Here is a 24,446-nt window from a genome sequence, read left to right as displayed (position 1 = left end):
ATGAACACAACAGAACTGCACTATGACCCTGCAGGCAGGGTTCTGTGTCCCTGCTCACAGTAATATCTCAGCCAGTGCTCTACAATAGTTTGTGGTGACTGAAATGAGTCACCTGTCTACATATGACTGCCATTATAAAGCTATATCTCCATATGGCTCGTCAGTTAAGACGCTGAGCAGCAAAGGAATCAAAGGATTAAATGGTTCAACAGCTGAAACAGCTGCAAGGTGAGAGCTTCAATTATACAGAAATACCTTCCAAGTTTAACTGAAAATAAGATTTCTATTTCCCCAAAAATAAGAAAACCAAGTGATGTGCTTACTCAACAATAAATTTCACATTTAACTATCTTTATCATATGGTAGAATAAAATAGATATATAAGACTTTGAAACACTGCAGAAAAAAGTATTAGACAATGAAGAAAACATGACAGAAATTGATGATAGAAAAATATTATTTATAATATTTTACATGCAATACATATGATGCTTTTCATAATCACACTCTTTAGCATCACAATTCAAGTCAAGTGCATTTCAGCTGAGATTTCACCTATGAAACTTAAGTACAGACATTTCTCATTTTGGTTCTGAAGGCTTAAAGCCTTAATATAAACATTATGAGAAAAAGTAGGCCCACCTCTAGCAAATCTCCTAAACCCACAAAGCTAATGCCACCTCTAGTAACAAACAGTGCCCCTGGTAACTCCTTGGTCACTTTAAGCCTTCTGGAGAAAGTGAGAAGTTTCTCTACCCCATGAAGAGAATTCCTCCAGTAACTCCAGCCATGAGCTCATTGACATTTGTTCCTAATAAAGGCATCTTAACAGCTGAAGAGTCAGGGTCACAAGGGACTTCACACAATCAAGTCATGTCTCAGACCACAGCTGTTTCAAAGTTGCTTTGTCCTCACTGCTAAAGCTTAAGGGCACATGAAAGAACAATTGTAAAAATTATTTTAAAAACATACTTTGGAGTATCTACTAAGCTTATCTCAGAATAGGCATAGTCATGTTCAAGATAGATGTGTCATTTAAAAAGAAAATACTAAAAACACAAAAGAGATGGTGAGTCTAGCTGTAAGAGTTTTCTTGGCATTAAAGAAATTATTATTATTAACCTGCGGTACAATATCTAAAGGCTACACATAAATATACTCCTATAGTGGTTTCCTTCTTTCCTTTTGTGTTTAACTTGAAATTCATTTTATACTGAAAAAACTTGTGCAGCTGTCCATATCTGAAAGGTAAGAGCTGCTTCACTGAGGCAAAGTATCTAGTTGATGCATCAGTCACCCAAAATTATAAAAACATATCAATACACTTAAAAAACAGATATATTTTACACCTAAAAACCAGCATTAGTAAAGAATGTGCTTGTAGAGTATTCAAAAGTTTAATAATCTTGATTCATTAGACAACATGCATTTATTCTCTATCTTGTGATTTATGAAACTGAAAATGAAATGTCCAACTCTTGGCACCTTCCAGCAAATTGCCTACCTTTTCCCCTTTTAAGAGCTATGAAGAATTTGAATATTCAGTATTTTTCATGGGAAGAGAAAACACTTTATTATCTACTTCATATTTGTCACACTATCTTAAAAAGCCTGTAGCCATAATTCCACCTGAAAAAGCCAATTTCAAACCAAGAAAGGCTAATGTTCATTGATCCTGTCATGGGCCAGTGACATGTTAGCATTGGAAATTCTGCTCATTTGAGTCTAACAATTGATGATCTAGTTAAGTGTGACAGTGAACAGTCTAGCAGACTTTGCTTCCATCAGGAAAAAAATCCATTGCTTTTCAGGTCTACAGAAGATAAATGTTAGATATGTTTGCATTTTTAATGCAAGATTTTAATTGTGAAGTCAACACAATAACTGATTAAATTGGGAAAAGATGAAAATTATGGTAGGGTCACAGGACCCTGAAAACAAGTCCTGGGAGCAGATGAGGCTGGACTACCCAATATATCTTCAAAGAGTGTTCAATAGCCATACTTTGCTACAGTAATCATATCCCAGAAGAAATACTTCAGCTGAGTATTTGTCAAGTTATAACAATCACAGAACTGTGCAACAGCCTGACCTCCCTAGTCCAAGCTTTCATGGGAAAGGGAGCCTTGGTGAGATTATCTAGCACCCTGTCCAGTCACAGCTTGAAAGTGTTCAGTGGTAGGGACTCTACAATCAATTACCTACCAATTCACAAAACATCACTCAGCTTCTTAAAGAAAAAAGCTAGAGTCTCATTCTCATGGCCAATTACATTTCAATTTCTTCTTTACCTTCTGCACACACACACAACTCTAGTGCATTTTTCTTTTTTTTTCTTATGCTGAAGCACAAGGCTACACAGTTGAGTCTTGCAGCCAAAGCCATTCACTAATCCTTAACTATGAATTCTAATATGTGAAGAAAAATTTTATGGTACTGGTACAACACAAAAAGTTCACACTATACTTAATTCATGTAATGACATAGGTTTTCCACTATGGTCCATTTTGCATGACATAAATTGCAGATACTCAAGTATTTAAGCTTGAAAAAACACTCATTTGGTGCACACACACTTAACCATTAGTCTTTGTCCTGGCCATGGTATGTCCTGGTATAACTATCTGTTCCTTATCATATGAACATATTTTAATTGTAACATCCACTGGCATGAGAAAAAGCTCTAAATCCAAACTATTTCAGACTTGCATTTACACCACTGACACCTAAAACTTCTTTCAAAGGAAGACAGCTATTCTTTCAGAAATATTTGTGTGTCTATTCTTATTGATACACAAATTGAAGAATTTTAATGACACCAAACCAGTCTAGCCAACATTTTGTTAAAACTAACATCCACCTGCAGTTCAGCTTTAAGAACATCTTCTAAAAGAAGATATAGCAGCTGACACACAAATCTTCTGGTGGTCTTCACTCTGAGGTTCTCAATGATGATGCCTGGTACCAAGTGGAACAATTTAGAACTGCAGCATAACTGTTCTGCAACATCAGAAGAGTCTAAGGTTTTTTCAAAGTTCTCCTTGGATGCTTGTATGAGAATATGTGAACTGTATCCCTACAACGTTCAGCAAATACAGAAGTTTCTAAAGATAGCTTCTTTAACCCAAAAATAGAGTAGCAATAAAGTAGGCCATTTGAACAGGTTTAGTGCTGGCTCACATCTGTGACTAAGTCCTAGCAAAATTATCCTTAAAATTACTTTACTAACTCCTCCATGGTTCCAACTGACAATCAAAATGCTTCACCACTACCCATATTCTTGTGTCTGGGAAGGTGAAAATCAATGGAAGACAGCACCAGCATAGATAGGTCGGAAAAAAGTTCCTCCTAATGTCACTGATACAAAGTAATCAGGACACAATGATACAGAAAGGCCTCTTTTACCTATGGGTAAAACTTTTGGCTCAAGGGATCCATCCAATATATCCAAGAACAAAGCCAGCACTTTTGCCTATAAGATAAAGGCCCTGAAAACTTACACAAATTTTGAAAACCTCTAAATTCATATTTTACAGTCCTCTAGTTAAGCATTTCAACAATAATATTCCAGAACATATTCAATGATTGCAGGATTTGGAGGCAAGTTTTTGTAAGGCTTTCTTATCTTAACACAGATAACCAGTAACTCTGTATCAAGTTCTGAATTCTAGACAAAATGAGAAGAAATCAAATAACAAATTGTTACATGATTTTTTCAAATACCTAACTTCCTGCTTAAATATTTAAGTTTCAGCAGTCTAGCTCTAGATAAAATTCCAAGCTGTTGCATTTTCATTTTAAGTATTTGACATATATATGCCAAATCCCTACTAGAACTTGTCTTTCACCTGAGATGATTTTTTTTCCCACCCCCTTGGGACAGAAAAACAACTGGGAAACAAGACATCAATGTCTTTTAAAACTTTTGTAATTAGACTTCCAGCAGCCCTTTCAGTATTCACAGCTACATAAATTCTAGTGTCAGAGCCTACGTGCAGTATGCTATTCTTTGCACATTCCAATAATCCTCACAAGCCACTTCAGCTGACTAGACTAGAGAAACTAGAGAAAGTAGCTCAAATATAATTCATTCTGGGAAGCAATATGGAGATTCCTGGAGGATTGTAACAACAGTTAAGAAAGCAATTTAACAAGAGCTGTAAGTTCTACATTGCTTATTTCTCCCCACTTGCAGGGTTGAACACTGCACAAGTTAATTGCTATTGCATTACAAAGAGTGTTTCACAAGATTTTCATAAAAGCTTTTTTTTTCTGAAATGAGATTACATAACTTTGTTCTCTAAATATTCATTGCAATAAAAAAAGGAAGGATTAATGTGATACATTTTTCCTTGGCAAATTCAAAACATATTTTGAGAAGCATTTTTATAAAAAACTTCATCTTTAAAGAGTCAATTTGTACAACAGATTTTCATGGTATTTCATGGTATTTTTCCTACCTAATAATAAATTGCATTCCACTAAGCTAGATAAATTAGATGCTTTACACAACCCTGAAAATTAAAAAAAAAACACACTATAAACTTCAAAACTGAAATACTAACATCATTCACAACTCAGACATTCATATCAAAAGATATTATACTGGGATATCAATATTCACTCAGAAAATATAGTATTTTATCCACATGCATGAAATAACCCATATGTGAAGTAAATACGGCATGTGCAAAAAATAAAACACATAAATCCAATTAAATACCTTTAGATGTACTTGAAAACTTTGAAACCTGTTCATCCCTTTCTTGCTGCACAATAAGATACCTTTGTAGTGGCATAAAAACTTCTAAAATTATTACTGTAAAACCAGTAATTTTGTTCAGCCACACATTAATTACATGCTAAATTTAGCACTACTTTCCCTTAATTACACAAAGGGTTTCTGCAATGCCTAACAACAAATAGAAACAAAGGTGCTTCCTATCCAGCCTCTTTTGCAAGAAAGGGGAGAAGCGCTAAAGGGGAGATCTCCAATACCAGTTTTAATTTCTGTACAGTGCTAGTAAAAAACCCCAGCTAAGTGGATCTCTGTAGAAAGAGAAATATCCTCATATTTTATCAGACTAATCAAAGTCTAAAGCATAGAAACTACAGGTTATCTTGCACAGCCCAAAATAAATTCAGAATCACTGTATCATACTTGTTTCATCTATTCGAGACTCTCAGTTACAGAAATGTTTGGGGCTGACCTGACAACAATTAACATTGTATAGCACAGATTTTACTCATGACACTACAATACCACAGGATTTACCTTCTACCAGAAACTATGGAGAGCCTATGCTAAAACCACAGGAATTTGAATTGATATAGACTAAACCCACATGTTACTCTCTGATATAGGGATACAAATCAAAGCAGAAGCAGCTGCTTACATACTACTTTGGACAAAGAATTTCTTAGCCAAATTTAAATCAATTTTAAGATCAAATCTCATTTCAAATAAATTTTAAGGTTCACATACAGATAATTTAAAACTATACGGATTGTCCTTTAATCTCCTCAAATTTGGGTGTATGAACATAAACAATAAATTTGGTCCTAGCTTAATGAACAGACAAGACATTCATGACATCCCAGGCACCTTTCCCAGTGCAGATAACAATTAAACAAAGAAAATCACAAAATGTTCTGCAATACTGTTCTAAGATTTCTCTGCTAGCCAATCTAAGCACCTGCCTAAAGAAAAATAAATCTGGTGGAATAGTAATTCACTCTGAATAGTCAAGAAATCAGACTGGACAGTATCACAGTACAAAAGTAATAAGAATCCAACGAAATCTATTCTTGAATTCTCAAATTCCAGTAATTCTAAAAAAACTGAAAACCAAACACAACCAATCAACAACAACAACAAAAAAAAAAACCCTAAAAATCACTCCAACAAAACCCAAACAAAAAACCCAAATGAAAAAAAAAAACCCTCACAAAACCAAAAAGCACATAAAAGAAACACCCAAAAACACAAACCCAAAGACGTTTCAGTAAGGTAGGGAAGCAGTTTTTCCTTTCTCAGTCTAGGAAATTATAGCAATGGCATGGGTTTTTGTACACCTAGATTTTACCCGAGGAAAAGGAAAAAAAATGGAAAGAAAATACTAACTCTATTAAATTTGATCCTTTCCACAAAATTGCATCAATTTTGGAAATTAAATATTGAATTGAAATTCAAATCTACTTCTTCAAAACTTGGTTTAACAATAATGTGCTAACAGTTCATAATGTGCTAATCTCAGTCATCTGCTAAGAGTTTCAAAACAATTATTTAGGATTCACTTTTTTTTCCTATAAATACTGTATTTCATTACATAAGAATAAAATATCAGCATTAAACCTTAGAAACACCTACAGTATTTAGAAGTGAATATTCTAAAAGTAATTTTAGATTACTTAATTTTAGATTAATTTTGGCTCCTTTCTATTTGGAACTTCAATACTTCAGAAAGTATTTCAATTGTTTTCTGGTTACTTCCACTCCAAAATATTTTAATCATAAATTCAAGAAAACACTCACAAACACATTTACCTTTAAATTGATGGATTTAATATAATTTTATACTTGTTTCCTATTCACCCATGTATTTAAAATTGGTAAAACTCAAGAAACAAGATAAAGGATATGTGCAATTCCCTTAACCATAGACAGTGTAAGGGCTGAGCCTGAGTGAAGAAGTGTCATATCTTTCTCGGTTGTATTTCAGCTGCTCAGGTAGCTTCAGCTGCCAGGGCAAACAGCAATGTTGCATTTATATCCATTCCATTTCCCTTCCTTTATTACACCTGACCATCTTCAGCATGCATCTGATTATAAAAACACTTATACAGAGACTTGTTTACATACAGGTCAACTTTACAGAAATTATTCACTGCACTACACAGCTCAGTACATGGCCTGATCACTTGGTTATGGCATAAATTCATTCCACTGACAGTGACCGATATTGTTTGTGCCACATCCCCAGTCATCCCTCTTAAGTCATCCCTATGCCATCGATTTTGTTTGGGAAGTCAGGTGCAAAGCTTTATCCAGCTGAAAATGACTCTGCGAAAAAATAAAAAGTTTCTTTCTGGACCAGAGAATCGACCCCAGACACAGCACAGCCAGATAAACACAACCACCACGGAGTACATAGCGAGAACAAATAGCTGAGCATCACTGAAAAACTTTGATTTCCTGTTTTAGTCACAATACAGACTATCACTGGTTTTGAAGTAACTTATCACTGTGAGTAAAAGCAGCAACAAACTTTGGAGATAGTTTAACATGCTACAAAATGTTATGCTAACATAAAGAATAAGCAAGTACACAGACTACACCCAAGACACACTTCAGGAAAATGGCTGGCGCCCTGAAAGAAAGACAAAAAGATTTTTTCATTGCTTATGTGTAAGCAGAAGGCATACAAGTAAGAGATCATATTATTGCCTTTAGGAACGTAAGTCAAGTCTACTTAATAACACTGAAACTTCACTGTACATGTCACACAGCTGAAGAGTTTGTATGTGGTTATGCAGGGAGAGAAGACTGGTCAAGAAAGGAGTGGTGACACTTCTGCAATATTCATTACTCATTTGAAATATTAGCAACTTTAAAGAACACTTAACACTCCGCAGACATTCTGCACCACATGAGCACTGACTGGTATTTACCAGAGGCCACTAATGCACACTAAACAACACAGCACACACAGCTCCTTCTGCAACAAACTGCTGTGGGAAGGAGAATGGCACATTATTGTGGGGTCCTTTGGTCCTACCCATGTATGTTGCACGTTTCACCTTCCCTACTCCAAAATTTGTATGGGATTTATAGGTGACACTGTCCTAACTCAAATAGCACATTGCATTCACCACGAAGGAACTCCATGCATCCATACCTCAAAAGAGAATGGATGACAGAACTAGAAGTGACTACATGTCCTGAGCTCAGCTTCGGCAATCTGATAACATAATATTACTTCAGTATTATTTTAATATTATTATATCATGCGAGAATAACAGATAATCACTCAAAACCTTTTTTAATAGCTGTCCCCAAAGCCACATTAGAAGAAGAAAATCACATTACCTACAGAAACCTCTATGTGAAGTGGAAAAGAGGGAAAGTTCACAGTAACAAATATAACAAAAGCTAGGAATGACAGAAGATAGCAGAATGAACACAGAAATAGTTGTATTGGTAGACTGCAAATATATTTAAAGCTCCTTTATTATCCTTACTGCAACAATCTTTGCAACAATGCTATCATTCACTTTAATGTAGTAACAAAGGCAGAGAAGTTGAATGTTGACAAATAATCTTATTTGCGTGATGTGATTATTAGCCTTCAAATGAGAAATTAAAAGGACTTAGAAGCCCAAGCCAGCTTTTGTTCAAGAATTGTAATATATAATTTGGGATGCTCCAGCATGCTCAGCACAAAGAAACACCCTGACAATGCCCAGGCATTCCCTCCTTCATGCTCCTGAAGGGAGCCTTTCCTCCATTCCTGGAAAATTACCTGAGGTGGTACAGAATTACCTCCAGGTCTTGGCTATGCCCCTCCTGCCTACTGCATAAATTAACCTGTCCTGGCCAGAACCAGAACAAGTCAATTAGAACAAGTGAGATTACATCTGAACACACCAAGTTGATAATTATTACATAGTAAAAAGAAAGATACTATACAACCAAATTCTTAGCATAACTTTCTTTTTATGAGGACACCACCCCGAGTAACAATGACTATGCTGTCAGCGTTTCAACAGAGCACTGAACTTGCTTTCACAAGGTATTCTGATCAAGATACTGAATAATACAAGCTCAGTATGATATTACATTTATTTTAAGCTCTGAAAAGACAGAGCCAAGAAACCTTACAAAGCTGGATGTGTTCACCAAGCTACTGCTAAGCAATCTACCGTTATTATTGGTGACCTGTGAACAGATCAGGAACCATGACTGATCTACTGCCCAGACAAGTTTGAAAAAAGCCTGAGAAAATATAAGACCAAAAGCAGTGCTGATAAACCTATCTGGACTGTTTGCTGAAATGAGCACCACCTAAAGATCCTAATTTTCAATTCACATTGGATTCTACCAAGAGAAAGTTTAATTTCCCTATCTCATAAATATGAACTAATATTTTAAGCATCAAGTTTGAGGAAGTAGAGAGAACACTCAGATGAACTTGCTCAATGAACTGTAGGATATAAGTAAAGTGCTGTTAGGTAGGCAGCTGGAAGTATATATTATCTGACTATACATCAGAGAGATTACCCTGCAGAGAGATTACCCTATTAGATGCAGCAGGACTAATTAGCTAGCTGGGCACCTAAGAGGGTGGTGGTAGACTCTACATCCATTTTATCTAAATGGAAATTTTCTTTGTGGATGTATCAAATTCCAACAGGGATTCATTCACACAAGTCCTATGGATGGTCTTTTTCAGAAAACATCAGATGATTACAAATGTTTTTTTCCTGGATTAAAATCTATTAATCATTCTTTTGCATTTCTTCTGCATACTATTAGCAATTGGATAATCAACCTAATTATGTATTTTAAGAGCAGCAGCAATTAAAATTTGTTTAATCAAATGATATCAAATATCTTAAAATGTCTATAGAATGCTAATGCTCCTGAGGATATGGCCAAATGTGCAGCCCAAGAAGGACCCCACAGTGGAGCCATGAAAGCGCAAGGGAGACTGTGACTCCACCATGGGAAGCTCAGGCTGGAGCAGGCTCCTGGCAGGACCTGTGACCTTGTGGGGGACACACACTGGAGCGGGCTGTTCCTGAAGGACTGACCCCCTGGAAAGGACCCACACCAGAGCAGTTTGTGAAGAACTGTAGCCTGAGAGAAGGACTCATGTTGTAGAAGTTTGTGGAGAGCTGTCTCCTGTGGGAGGGACCCCGCTCCAGAGTGGAAGAGCGAGTTTCTGGAGAGAAAGAGTGTGAGGAGTAAAGAGTAGCTGAGGTAAATGTGTGAAGAACTGACTGCAACCCCCATTCCTTGTCACCCTGTGGCACTCAGGCAGAAAAATCAGGAGTGAAGTTGAGCCTGTGAAAAAGGGAAGGGTTGGTTGAAGGTGTTTTAAGATTTGGGTTTATTTCTCACTAACCTACTCCGACTTGATTTGCAATAAGTCAGATTAATTTCCCTGAATCGAGTATGTTCTGCCCATGATCATAACTGGAGCGTGATCTCTCTCTCTCTCTCTGTCCTTATCTCAACTTGTGAGTCTTTTGTTATAGTTTCTCTGCCATGTCCAGCTGAGGAAAGTAATAAGGTTGCTTGGTGGGCAGCTGGCTCCAACTATGGTCATCTCACCATAGGCAATCAATGACAGTTACAGAATAAAGCTTTTTTTCACTTAACTTTCCATTTAGAGCTCTGTTTGCTTAAGACAGTGTGCTTTTAAGTGTGCTTTGGGAAGTGGTACTGTGAATCAAAAGTTATTGCCTGATCATACTTTATCCATATGTGCAGGTTACTACTACTTCCAGTCACACCAGTTTTCAAAAACAACAAAAACCTCATTTCTGAGAGTCCTAAAATAATAAGTGAGAAGGCAATACTCCCAGGTGTGGGAGTTTTGCAACAGTTTCTAAGAATTTATTTGTCCAAAAGAGGAAAAGCTAACCACTCAATTTATTTCTCTCTGTATCTGAGACTAGACTGACAGCATTCTTGATATGAAGCTCTCTAACACATGAAAACTAAAGAAAAGTTGTGTAAAGGAAATAGTTGCCCAGTTTCTCCTATATAAAACAGCATGTTCACATTTTGGAATGGAACCACAACCTCACTCAACAAAGTAAGAACTTAGGAATAATTTCCTTCAAATTAATTTCGTCTAGACATTAAAGCAAGCTGCTCAGCAGCTCCTACAAGTTAAGCACAATTGTATGTTGACCAGATAGATATCAGATTACTCTGAGTGCTTAGATTATTTCAGTTAACTGAAAAATGAGTTTTGAAGCTTTTATCTTTAACTATCAAGGGATGAAGAGAACCTGAATACTTTTGAAAAAATGTTTTTAAGAATATTATTCAAGGACTGTGGAAGTAAGCATGCCTACAAGCTGATGTTGCATACATGTGGTTCCATTAAATAGTTAATTTAACAGATCTGTACCTGTTTATTATCCATATATCATTTCTCCCAAAAAGAAAGCAACATTGTTCCACTCAGCAGGGAGGTAGGTATCGGTCACACTGCCAAGAAAGCCTCAATTAAGGGAGAGGATGAGAGGCGTAAGTCAAACCAAAACCATGTCCCATTTGTCCTATGACTCACTGCAGATTTATTTATTGAAATCTGTACTTCACATTACCCCTTTTAAAAAGGGCATATTAAGCATATTCACCCTGCACATTTTCTTTAACCTATTAAGTCAAAAATTAGAAAAATATCCAGCTCATTATATTCTTTGTCATACTATTCTAAAGTTAATCAAGTATAGCTGTGCATCTGCTATTGAGAATAAAAAAAAAAAGAAATTAAAAAAATTCTTCTTTTGATATTCAGCTACTATTACTATGCCAGGTAAGAAGTTCTGTACAAGTTGGTTTTGTAAACCAAAACCCTGGATGTGAGATGCCAGGCACAAAAACTCTGCTAGGCCTTTCACAGCCCAGTCAACATACACATTTTCTTGCTACAATCACCAGGTAGCAACAGACTTGCCTAGTATATGGGAGAGATTAATGTAATCATACATGAAAGTCAGTTTATGAGCCCTGTTTGTGCTACTCATGCACAAAGACACAACAAAATAAGACAGAAAGAACACCTTCTACAACAAGGACTTCAGGATGAACAGTACAGTAACAACAAGGTCAGCCAGCAAACAACTTATTACTTTATATCTAAAGCTAAGAGTTTGCAAGTACATCAGGATTCTGTGGAACATTAATCACAACAGGCATGAAGAAGATAATTAGAACATACTTGTGAACTCCTCTGAGTTTGCACTGTCACAGTCTGAGTGGCGACCATTTTCAGGGCATATATTATGTTACATTTACAAGTTTATGCCAAAAGATGATAAAAAATCCAGTCTTTTTGGTTTCAGTAAAACTCTGTCAAATATTTAATAATACCATATACACTTCTCATTCTCACAATTTCTGTTGTTTATACTGTTGTCTGGTTTGTCATTCACTGCCCTAGGGTATGTGATAAAAGACAAAGAAGATTATTCAAAAATTTTGGTCTGTAGATGCCTTGGAATTAGTTCTTAAAGCAGAGTCCTATGCAAGCAAAAAAGTTAAAAATATGCACTGCCCAAAGCCAAAAAGTTTGAGATACAGGTTTCCAATACTAGCAAAATATTTACAATACCTTGTGTAAACCAGAACAGATTTTAAATATTTGCATAATCTAAAAATTTGAACCAAACCACCTTACTTAAAGCCTGAGAGACATTTTCTTTTTGCCTTGGAGCTCTTTACTGTGCAGCATCACAATAGCCATGTTAGTTCTACCCCTATTTACTAATTAGGGCTGGGAACCTCCTCAAATATTGACACATCCTGTCCACCAAGATTCACAGGATTCTAAGCAAGTACACCAGTGGCTCAAGAAGAATCTCTCACACTCCAAGGAGCATTCATCAAGGCAGATTCTAGACCAATATCATTAGAGAAATTTGGATTATTCCCCTCCCCTAAGCAAGGCACCTTAAAGGATAACACATAAATGAACAGTATTCAAGTCTTGTAACAAATTGGAACTACGGAGGCTGTGAACCAACCCCAGAATACAGCAGCTGCTTTACTGTCAACTCCAGGGTATTCTTCTCAACCCCAGTGAGCCAACCAGCCATGTAACAGTCATATTAAATACAGCATTCTATTCAATCACAGAATACTTAACTCGATTTATCTCAGCACAGTTACATCACTCTTTTATTTCCTACTTCTTCCTTTTCATCTCCTGGGAATAGTTCATCTTTACATTAAGTCAAAAATCAGTAACTGGATTTAGTTGAAAGGAACAATGTCACCGCTTGAAGTTCTGGGGATTATGACAGATTTTGAATTAAATCCCATGTTACAAAGAAGTTGCTATTCTCACAGACTAGTTTTAAATTCAAGCATTAAATTCACTTCATTCCAGGTCTCAGGCAACAAGAAATTAATTAAATCATAGTATTTTAAAAAAAAGCAGAGATTCTAAGAACCAAAAAGGCACTCATGTATTAGTTGATCGGGACATTTAAAAAAATATATTAAAAAAAAAACAAACCAAACCAAACTAAACCCGACCTTCAATCTGCATCTACTCTTCTCCTGGCTTAATGTATGAGAAGATAAAATTCTTCCAACAGCTACTACGCTAAGAAAACCAGGTATCAACTCAGAAACAGAAAGCTACATTTTAGCTACTATGTATTACAACACAGATTTGTACAAGCACAGGCAACTTTTGACTGGCAGCACAGCTAAGAATTTCATCCAATTTCTGCAGTAAGCACGAAATTTTCTAGGCCTGCATTTATAGCCTCCCATTCAACTCACAGTCACCTTCAGGCTCATTTTAACCACAATCAGGGAGGCACAGAATTGACATATGGACATCTTTAAGCACGTAGCTCACTTAGCTCTAGAGCAGGAAAAGGTGCCTATATGCTTCACAGATAGACCAGGAGAACAAAACTTCTCACTCCTGACATTAATTCATCCAAACATGTCACCTGGTAAAAGTAACAGGTTCACTGATTTCAGACCAACATTCAAGTGGCTTGTCACAAGAAAAGAAAGTAGACATCTACCCACTAGAAAAATATATCCTCTAGGTATTTTCTGAAGGCACTGTTTAATAACATTTAATAACATAATGATCTAGACCACAGTCAAAAGGCCATTTTATTATAATGGTATTTCAAAGGCACAAAAAAAAATTTTTTTTTTTTTTTAATCCAGATTTGTAAACGACTCCCCAAGGGCATTTGGAACACTTGACCACAGAACAGTCACATCAAGCACCTGCACACCTCTCCTGCTTGCCACACTGAAGCTGTGGTGTACAGAGATCGGGGATCTCTAAAATGATGCTGCACTCTGCTCAACAGACATGCTCCTTATGCTAATACATGCTCCTATTTAAGCTGATTCAGTTATAATTGGGAGAATATTACTACTATCTTTGAAGGCAAACTGCAAGTTTGACAAAATATAATTTCAAGCAGGTACAGGTATAAAATAACCAGCACATGAGCGCTTGGTGTTAATAACCTTAATAGTAAGGAATGCAATTAACAAGTTTTGACCATCTGAAACACAGCTGGCAAACTTAGTTACGGCTCACCTTTAAGCAGAAATAAAAGCCATAATGTCATGTGTGACCACCCTACCCAAGAAAGCAACGAAGTGCTGCTTTTCCAGTGGTCTCATCACAGACATATGAGAATGATCCTTGTGTTGCACTAAATCCAGAATGAAAACTCAGTTGCTTACATAATGCAGCTTTCACTATGGCTCTTATAATAATGCACTACTATTCATTTAACTTTTAAAAGCAGGGGAAAGATTTTTGGCTTTAAAGAAGAGCTGAAAAGATGCCGGCATTAAATCCAAATTAGTAGAAGGGAATCCTCACCCACCCCCCAATAGCAAGAGAGAACAGTCTCGTGGCAGCCTTTTAAGCAGGAGATAATGGAGCACAACAGAAACAAAAGTGCCTAGCATACCCACGGCTCATTTTTTTTCCCCCAGTCTGTATGAAATGATCAAACTTACACAAACATGTACAGGAAACTTGAGCAGTGGTGTACTAGTTTTAAATTATCCTACCTAATTTACGATTTTAATCAAGTAATCCAAGCGTTTAAAACCACAAGACTGCATTTAGTTTTCAAACTGTTCACTTTACAAAGCACAGTATATGGCACTTGCGTCCTTCTGGCTTCCTTTAGTGCTCAGGCAAAAGGATGACGCCTCAGAAGACTGAATCTATCAGCTTCTGAGTCAATCCAAGCAGAGGGAGCTGAGAAAGACAGATACAGCCAGCCAAGCAGACACTACACATCCTGTTCTTCTGTAACCAGGTAGCCTCAGTGCACATAAAGAGATGTCTGTCTCTCACACAGGCGTTTTGGGCTGGGACATGAGTAGATTCTTTCCACGGGCCAAAAAAGGGAAAATCAAGATAGAAGGAGGCAACGGCAAGACCAAGAACCTTGACTGAGCTGGGTCATTACCAGTCCTCAGGAGGCCCTGAGCTGTTTAAAACTTCACTCTTCCCCGTAGAAACACCTCCTCCCACCAAATCAGCATCGTTACCTGCCATCATCCGAGGCGCCGGGATTTCACAGCCGGGAGGGAAAACCCAGCTGCTCAAGTTTAGGACTCTATCCTCTCCTTCTTTTCCTCCCCAAACCAAAGCCGCCGCCACCACCGAGTGGTGACCGAGTGGGTCACTAAACTTCCCCGAGCAGGGAGCTCACCCCTTCTACAGGAACCGAGCCAGTGTCGTCATCCCTCGCAAGCTCCAGCCCTGCCCTTCCCCGCCTGGCGCCGTGGAAGGAGAGCCTCACCTTCCCCGCGCCCGCCGCAGCGGCAGCCCCGGAGCAGCGGGGGGTGGACGGCCCGCACCCAGCGGGGTCCTCGGGGGTCGTCCCCTGGCCCGATCCCCTCGGCCAGACCCCAGCACGGGCAGCGCTGCCGGCGCAGCGGCAGCAGCGGCTTCCCCCGCCAGGACCCATCGCCCGCCATTGCCCATTGGCTCCGACGGGGATCCCAACCCAGCTCCCAGCTCGAGCCTCTCCCTGGGGCGTGGAATGGCCCTCACCTGCAACGCCGGGACCTGCCTGTCGCCAGTGCCCGGCGGGGGTGGGGGTGACGAGATGGCGAGAGCGCGGCGGAACCGACCGGACCCCTGCGTTCCGACCGCCGCTGCGGCCGCCGCCCCCGCCTGCCCCCTGGCGCCCGCCCAGCCGCCTTCCCATTGGCTGAGAGCCCGGGCAAGCTCCCGCTCCGCAGCCGTCTATTGGCTTCCGAGACTGCCAATCAACGCCACTTCCTCGTCGGAGGCAGTGAGGGGTGGTGCGCGCGCCCGCGGCCAGCGCGCGCTCCCCGGCGGCCGTCGGGGACTGCCAGAGCCACGCGCGTGGTATACTGCGTCCCCGGACCCGACCCGACCTCACCCTGGGGGGCTCCGATCGCCACCGGACCCGGCCTGGGCTGGGCTCTCCCCGGGGGCAGCGGCTGCCCGGCCCGTTCGGCCGCAGGGTTAGCTAGATACCCGAGTGTAGGAAACCGTGGCAGGAGCACGGCGGAACGTGGCACGGCGCGGCGGGAGTAACACTGCGTTCGTGTCCCGTTTCCACTGCGGGGCACCGTGAATAAGCAAATGTCATTTCCCGAAGCGAAATGTGAGCGAGCTGACAGATCGCGGGAAGTGTCGGGGACTTTTCCTTGCCCGGCAGCGATGCAGGCGGCGATTCCGCTCTGCACAGCGCGGTGCGCTCCGCCAGCACTGTGGCACCGGGAGCGACTGCTCGGGGCCGGGCTGGGTCGGGCTCACAGCTGCCCCGCGCACGGGATCAAGGACAGAGCCACCTCTGGCATGGCACTGCTGGTTTGGTTACACCGCTCTCCGCGGAGCTACGCGGTTCTCGCCCGGTCTCAGACCTGTGACTCTCGCCTTCGCCTATCCAAACCGTATTTATTTGTTTTAGACAGAGGACTGTTTCAAGTTCCAAGCAGCAGCCACCACCGTGACCTTTCGTCCTTTCGGCCTTTGCCTTCTCCGCTGCTAGTTTCTGCGTTTCCCTCCCATCTGCCTTTCTCATCACTGCTGCGCCTCCAGCGCTGGCCCCGGGCACAGCCTGGTTTGAGGACAACAAGAGCTCTGGATCACTGGGTAGGGCTGCAAAACAGTCCTAAGATTACTTTCCTCTTGGCTGTGTTTCTTATACAAGTCCGCATATAATCAGATCGACGCCAAGTCTTCCTGTACTCTTTCACTCAGTCTGTGACTCATTAACTTCAGTTCACTTAGACTAGTTCAGTAGAATTGCAAGACCATAGCACCATGGGATAAAATTCATCTTCTGAATGTCCTGGACCAATAGATTTGAATTAATTGCTATAAACAATACTGTGAAATTTGATCAGGCTGGTAAGCTTCCTAAGACTGAACATGATTTCTCCCTTCCCTTGTCTCCCTTTCTTCATTATCCTGTGCTAAAAGTTAACATTTGAGAGGAGAAATCTTATAATTTGTTTTCTTAAACTTCTGACCAGAGCTGCACTTTTGTTTTCTACAGTCTTATTAATGTGAGATAAAGCTTTCTTTACAGCACACTACAAGGGACATATACAATCATAAATACAGCTCTTTCTGTAAGGAATTAAGCTTCCATTTTGCCTAGAGCATTGTCAAAGCTGGAAATTCTCTGTGCCAGAACACTTAGACTTTCTTCAATCTGACATCAAAACAGTCATTCATCTCTTTGTTTGCTCTAACTTGTTCAAAGCCGGAAGAAACAGAACAGGAATTCAGTGTAAATCATAACAGTCCCTGGCAGAACAGAGTTCATACTGTGATGAAAGGGAATTCCAGTTTGGCAAAGGACAAAACCTGCAGCCTGGAGTGGACTGACGCAGAAAATCCCCAACTATTCCACACAGAGTTCCTTGAATGCCCACCACCTTGTGCCCCAAAATCACCCCACTGTGCACAAACCCAGTGCTGACTGCATCTATGCTACTCCCTGTGAAAACCAGAATCCACGTTCTTATCTTAGGCCAGTTTTACAATTACTGTAAAGGGAGTAAGAAATGTATCTTCAAGTCCTGAGTCTGGTGGCACAAACTAACAGTCAGTCTTTTAACAATGAAGAAAATACTCTTCAAATCAGCTATTCCCATGTGTTGACTTTGGTAGGCTGATGTACTGCTTATACATTTAGATATATACATTATAACATATAATTATATATATTACATTATAATAAGTGCATGGAAACTATACAATTTATTACTCTGTTTACATATATTTTACTGCAGTTCCATATGTACACTTACTATACATTTTATATATATAATATAGAATACACACACGCATATAGGTACAATATATTTAGCCCTTGTGTCATAGTGGAAAGGCAGTGTGTTATTTTGGGAGTTGTCTTCATATGGAATTTGGACTGGTTCTGACTCCCAAGGGAATGGAGATTGATCAAAAGTGAAGACTTTGCACAACATTTTTGTACAAACAGCTAGAATCAGATTTTAGTACAACTCGAGAAATAACAGTTGTGTTTTCCAATGTTTCACTGAAACATCTTTAAAATTCAATTAGCATCTTTATAACTGCTATGAAACATATTTTAAAATGCTATGAAATCATAATTTTGAAGATAAAAAGTCGGATTATGAGCTGGAAAAAATAAAGCTTACCAAAAGGCAATTTTTACAAACATCTTAACTTTGGAGGTTTCTCAAGGCACCACTTTAGGGAACAGTATTTTCAAGCTGCTGAATATTCTTTTGACACTTAAATGAAAAATGCCTGGACACTTTTGGAAGCCAGTAAGACAGTAACTGTTATCAGAGTTTTGAAAACACATTTTTAACTGCCAAGTTTTTACCCCATTCCAAGTGTAGCATTTGAAACAATTTGGAAGCAACATTATTAGAGTCACCTTAGCATATTTTTGGAATCAGCACTATTGCTCTTCCTGTGAAGAAAGCAGAATTTGCACTGGGGTTAATACACATGCAAGTACAGTAATTTGACTGCATTACCTATAGTAATACACTTTAATGTCAGCATAAATATATACAGGACTTGAGGCTACATGCACTCGAAAAGCTGCTTGGGGAAATACACCTCAGTGGTTAATAAAGTATTATTTTCTTTCAATTTATCAAATGTAAATTAGTTTTATGTATATTCAAAGATTAAGTTTTTCTCGTAGTGAATTAAAAGTGGTCTAATTATATCTATCATCAGGTGATGCAAGATCCCAGCAAGATGACAATATTATGATGCTATAAATAATTTACTTATGTAGAGAATCACACTACTATATTAATAACTTTAATTTTAGTATTTTGATTTTTTTTTCCTAAGTATTAAAAAGCAGTTTTTCTCTGCACATTTTCAGTTACCTTAAAAATGTGACATCCAGTGAAAGATTACCAAAATCTTTTTCCTTAGAAGAACAGCTGACAGTCTATCCAGCCCCACTGGTGAGCATTTGATTCAGACTGTTAGGAACAGGACAGGAAGTTTGTGGGGGGGAAAAAAATCCTCCCATTTTAGATAAGTATCCCACAGTTATTTTTACTTTTAACACAATCTGGTTTTATATATACTTCTTGTTTCTTCTGCTGTCCTCAAAAATTCCATGTGTCCTTTATGCACTGGTACTTTCCCTGTTAAGAAATTCTGTCTCTTGCCTTCACTCAGAACAAATTTTGTGTTTCTTGACTGCTGCCACAACATTTCAGCATTCTCTTCAAACTCTTTCTCTCTTGTTAAGAAACTCCATATATTATAACGTTTATTTACACTTTAAATGTAAATTTAAATCCTGGACCATATTTTGATTGCAAATGTAATGCTGTTAGTGACTACATGCCAACCAATGATAACGAATTTCAGATTATTAAATTTAATTCCACTCAAATCAATCAATTTCACTGTTTCACTGCCCAACTTTTTTTTGAAAGAACCTCTCAAATAAAAGCCATGTTCTTGTCTGCAATATTTCTTGTTGTCTCCTCATTTTTCACATTGCTGTTTTTAATTACTGTTTCATACTGTCCAAGTTTTCTATTTGACAATTGTCTATGAGTACCTCATATGTGAATGACTGGCTTTTAATAGGTACGAAACTGGAGAATAATGAAGGCGTAGAAGACTTTCTGCCAATAGTAAAGGTATCTATGTCATCATAGTAACTGGGAAAGTTCAAGTATGGACAGCTTGCCTAGGCTTTGATGGCAACTTAAAAAAGGTGGAAAAACATAAGAGCCTATATTGAAAGACCCCCGAGCTGTTCACCAGTCTTCACAGAAGTAATCGTGAATACCAATTTATTTCTATCTTTAGCACACTTTTATAGGGTTCTACAGGGTCTGCAGGCAGAGCAAGTTACTATTGGCTAAAACACACAGTTTACATTTTTTCTCTTACACACAGGGATATTGTTTTGCTTTACTCTCTCTTCTGCATGAAGGTTTCAAGGACTTTAGCCCTTAATATCACGACTTACTTCAAAGGCTGGTTTGTGCATACAGGCCTTTACTAATACATAAAATATATCAACAATTCCCCCTTTCTCTTTTTGCACAAACCAGGCTTTGGATAAGATAACATACAACTTAGACTGTCATCTCAATTAACACTATAAGTAAAGTCCGTCCCCCTTCTAGCACAAGAGACCTCAACCATCCAGTGATGCCCCAGCTGGCAAACCAACCTCTGATGGGATCACTATCTTCTTTCAGGGCATGTAACCCATCCTGTAGCTGTTGTAGTTGCTCATGGATGGAAGCTGAATGATCAGTAAGATCTAAGCAGCACATGCCTTCAAACTCTCCACAACCATGTCCTTGTGCTAAGAGCAAAAGGTCAATTGCAACTTGATTTCATAGTACTGCATGATACACACTACTCACATCGGCTGAAAGCTCACTTAACATTGTGGATGTTAAGTTTAATTCTTCCTTAGTCTAACAAGCGAGCCTTTTTAGAGTTGCTAAGCCTTAATTCATTCAGGCTTCGCTTTGACTGTTTGATGTTCTTCATTTTGCTAGCTACATTCAACAATTGATGTAAGCTTGGGTGGAACAAAGTGAGTTTCCCAAGATAACAGGGTCTTCTGTTAGCAGGAATCTAATTCCATGCTCTATCTCCACAGATTAGGAAGATGGAACTAGGTAATTGTTTTGGTAATTGTCCTGTGAGATTGCACCACGAATAAAGGCTTTACTTACAGTGGTAGTAACGAGATCAGCTATAGGGTTGACTGCAGCCCAGTGCCACATTACTTTGTTAGAATGACTTTTTGTTGGGGGTTCAAACATTATCTATCCACCTGAGGTATTGGTGGAACATAACAAATCCAATTCTTCTGAGGGTTGTAACATTAAGAACTTTGGTAATTTTTGCTTGCTAACAGGCTTCAAGTTGTCTTAATGTGAAGCCAACAGTGCGACTGCACTCTTGCAACACTGCCAATCGATTCAGTCGAGTCTCGTTACTAATTAAACCTTTAAATGCCTGAGGATCCCATTCAGGGGCTCCTGTGAGACAGGTGCAAAAGGATCTCCAGGGGTGGCTAGGCTCAGACACATTGACCTTTGGCCAGTTCAATGTGCCAGAGTGACCCATATATTCTGTCACTTTTGGATGTTAGTTAGCAGACAGTTGGTCAGGACTATACACAACACAATTACCATAAGCATTTTACCATGTAAATGACACCATATTTGCAAACTCACAGCTAGAACTTCAATCGTTAAATGAACTTTCAAAGATGCTTACACTACCTCTTGAAGAGGGAATACTTATACTTTATACTAACATAACAATTACTACACAAGCTAAACACTTAAACTATTATCTAACTACTTTTAACACACGTGCTCTGGTATATATGTAGTCTAAGCGTGAAAGCAATTTGCTGAAAGGGTAAACACACAACTACAATTTGCCTTATATACAATTAAATGGAGTCTCTACACTTTTTAGATCTTCTACAGAATTTCTCCAGCACGATTCAGTCCTGGAACGTTCACTGCTCCCATGATGTCAGCTGGCAGTTGATCGGTGACTGAGGGCTTTGATGTTCAAGTTGTTCTTCAAATCCTTCTAAATCTTAAAACAAAGGATACCTGAAAAATTGGTAGAGACACAACATCATAATAACAACATAAAATTTCTGTTGGCAACTGTCTGTGTAGTGTTCAGACACAACTGTGTCCTGACAGGTCCACTTCTGATCCATGTCTGGAGTACCAAGGCTGTGTGATGACATCTCTGTTCACTGGATCTCATGTGTTCAGAGGCAGACAGTCTGGTCAGATGGACAGGTGACCTTTTTGAACCTGCCAACAAAACACAGACACTTCTCTCCTTGAAGTTAATAAATTACGCTAATTAAATGCTTGTGGGGCATCCATTTCCCCCGTTTTTCTTAAAAAAAAATAAGAATGAGATGTACTTCTGTTATAAACATCAACAGCAACACAAAACCATATACACAATTAATAAGAACTTATACTAGTTAAAAATCAATTAAATCTTAAACATTATTAATAACATATATAATATAAAACTGCTATTAATTACTAAAACACTGCACTAGCATCCCATAGTTAGCAAACAAACAGAAACAAAAATCAGTGAAGGATTGGATCATCACCTCCGGAAAATGATTCTCCAAGCCCACTTCAAAATTGATCCAGCTGTCGTATTAATAGGGTCAAACTGTTGAGTCAAAAAGTGACTCAAATACAGTTTTGGTACAAAAAATATCTGGATTTGTTGGCAAACATTCTGTCCAGGTAAAGTCAAGGCTTGGCCAGGGCCTGGCTTTAAACTGGAAAGATGCCTCTTAACTCATTTCTAAAACAAGGTTCTCAATAGTAGCAGCTATGAGATGCTTACAGCACAGCAAACTGTTAAAATGCATTTGTACAAAGCAAATGATCAGGAGCCTTAGGTACCAGACCAATTAAACCATGCAGCAGTTGGTTTAATCTGAGGCCTCCCCAATGGCAGCTGATCCTCAGCAATGGCACATCTTCTTAAAATTCTGGAAACACTGAAAAATAAGAAAACTATAACAAACAAAAACTGCAGAGATTGCAACAACCAGTAGAACTCCTGATGGAGTCAAGGGTGTCACAGACTGCATTCACTTCTATCCACAAGCAGGTGTTCACCAGTGCTCCATCACAGCTGTCTCAGCTGTGGCCGTCCTCCTCTCTCTAGGAAAACAACTATACTTTGCAGTTTAAACAAGTGTCTCCAACAAAACATAAAACAATTTAAATTAAACAATATCTAAACCCAACAATAATTACATATGACAAAAGGAAATAATAAACTTAACTTTAAAAGAATATCTAAGTTAGAAAACTTAACTTAAAAACATTCAAGCCTAAACATTATAAAACTTGACTATCCTTAATTCTATTAACACTTAATCTATATTAAATGAAAACTTAACTTAATCTTATTCTGTTACTACAAAAAAGCAACTAAAAGTTTAATATATACCTTTTAAACACAATATAACAATAACATGGATTCACTATAGAGATTATAAAAATGTAACAAATCCATCACAATTCTATGTCATCTAGCTTTGAGAATAACCCACAATAACTGCAAATGTTACTAAAAATACTTATTCATAATAGAAATTTGCCTAATATATGCTTAAATTGGTTAGGATATTAAAGTGCAGTTTTTCTGGAGAAAAACCGCCACAACAACATGGGATTTGGCAAGTTGCCATCCAGCTTTTGTAGCACTTTTCAAAAACATTAAGTCCAATTTTTAAACTAAAATCTAAAATCCAAATTGGTATATATGCAGTTATATGTGTTTTATATAACAAAAGGACTCACATTAAAATTACCTTATTAAAACTGTGGAAAAAACAAGCAAATGGATAATATATACTTTAACTTAGCTTTGTCTTGTACAGTTAAGTTCTCTTAACTAATTTTTTTTTTTTTTTTTAAACCACAAATCTCTTCTATAGATAACACTAATTGGAAGAAGGTTTTCCTAGAAGTTGTAAATCACACCATATTTTAACCTTGGGTTTTAAAACCAATTATTGCAAGGCAACTTCTGTTAATATTCACCTTAAACACCTTTTCTTTTTTTTTTCTTTTTTTTTTTTTCTTTTTTTTTTAACTTTTAAAAAACCACAATAATTTCTATAGTAAAATCCTAAAAACTGCAATTGCATAAACTCATAATTACTTAAAACACAAAATTAACTCTACAATGGTATATAAAAACATTTTGAAAACCCAATAAATCATGACCCTGCAACAAACCAGGCACCATCCCAGTGCCCCCCCCCCAGAGAGAGGGAGCGGGGGGGTGGACTGCCCGCTCTGCTGCTGCTGCAGCTCTGCTCTTATCTTTCTTCACATTCTCCACATACTCTCGCAGAGAGGAAAAACGGAGAGAAAGAAAAAAAAAGCCTCACAAAGTTAACTTTAACAAATGCAGTTTTTTCTCTCAATCTCTCTTGTTGTTCGCTGATAGAGGAAAAAAAGGCATGATTTTGCAAAAGCAGGCGATTTTACACGAAAAGTCTCTCATGGCCAGGTGCTAATAATGGCGATCAGAGTGGCCTTGGAACTTTTCTTGCACTGCTTCTACCCCCAGGGTGCCTTTGTTCTCTGTGCCTACCTCGCTCCCTCATGTCCCTCTGGTTCGGGTGGAAAC

General features: G+C 38.5%; 1 protein-coding gene across 4 annotated transcripts in view; it reads right to left on the bottom strand.

The window, feature by feature from the left end:
- The window catches only part of LOC131592650 (protein kinase C and casein kinase substrate in neurons protein 2), a 53,864-nt gene extending 37,906 nt beyond the window's left edge, over positions 1–15,958 (bottom strand). For 3 of the 4 annotated variants that reach the window (XM_058864304.1, XM_058864305.1, XM_058864307.1), the window contains exon 1: positions 15,804–15,958. The gene's annotated coding sequence lies outside the window, so the exon portion shown is untranslated. The remainder of the gene's footprint in view (positions 1–15,803) is intronic. The other variant, XM_058864308.1, reaches the window with a different exon arrangement.
- Positions 15,959–24,446: the final 8,488 nt, after the last annotated feature.

The sequence above is a fragment of the Poecile atricapillus genome, chromosome Z (assembly GCF_030490865.1).
Source record: "Poecile atricapillus isolate bPoeAtr1 chromosome Z, bPoeAtr1.hap1, whole genome shotgun sequence".
Lineage (NCBI taxonomy): Eukaryota > Metazoa > Chordata > Aves > Passeriformes > Paridae > Poecile > Poecile atricapillus.
This window is presented reverse-complemented; position numbering and strand designations above follow the sequence as displayed.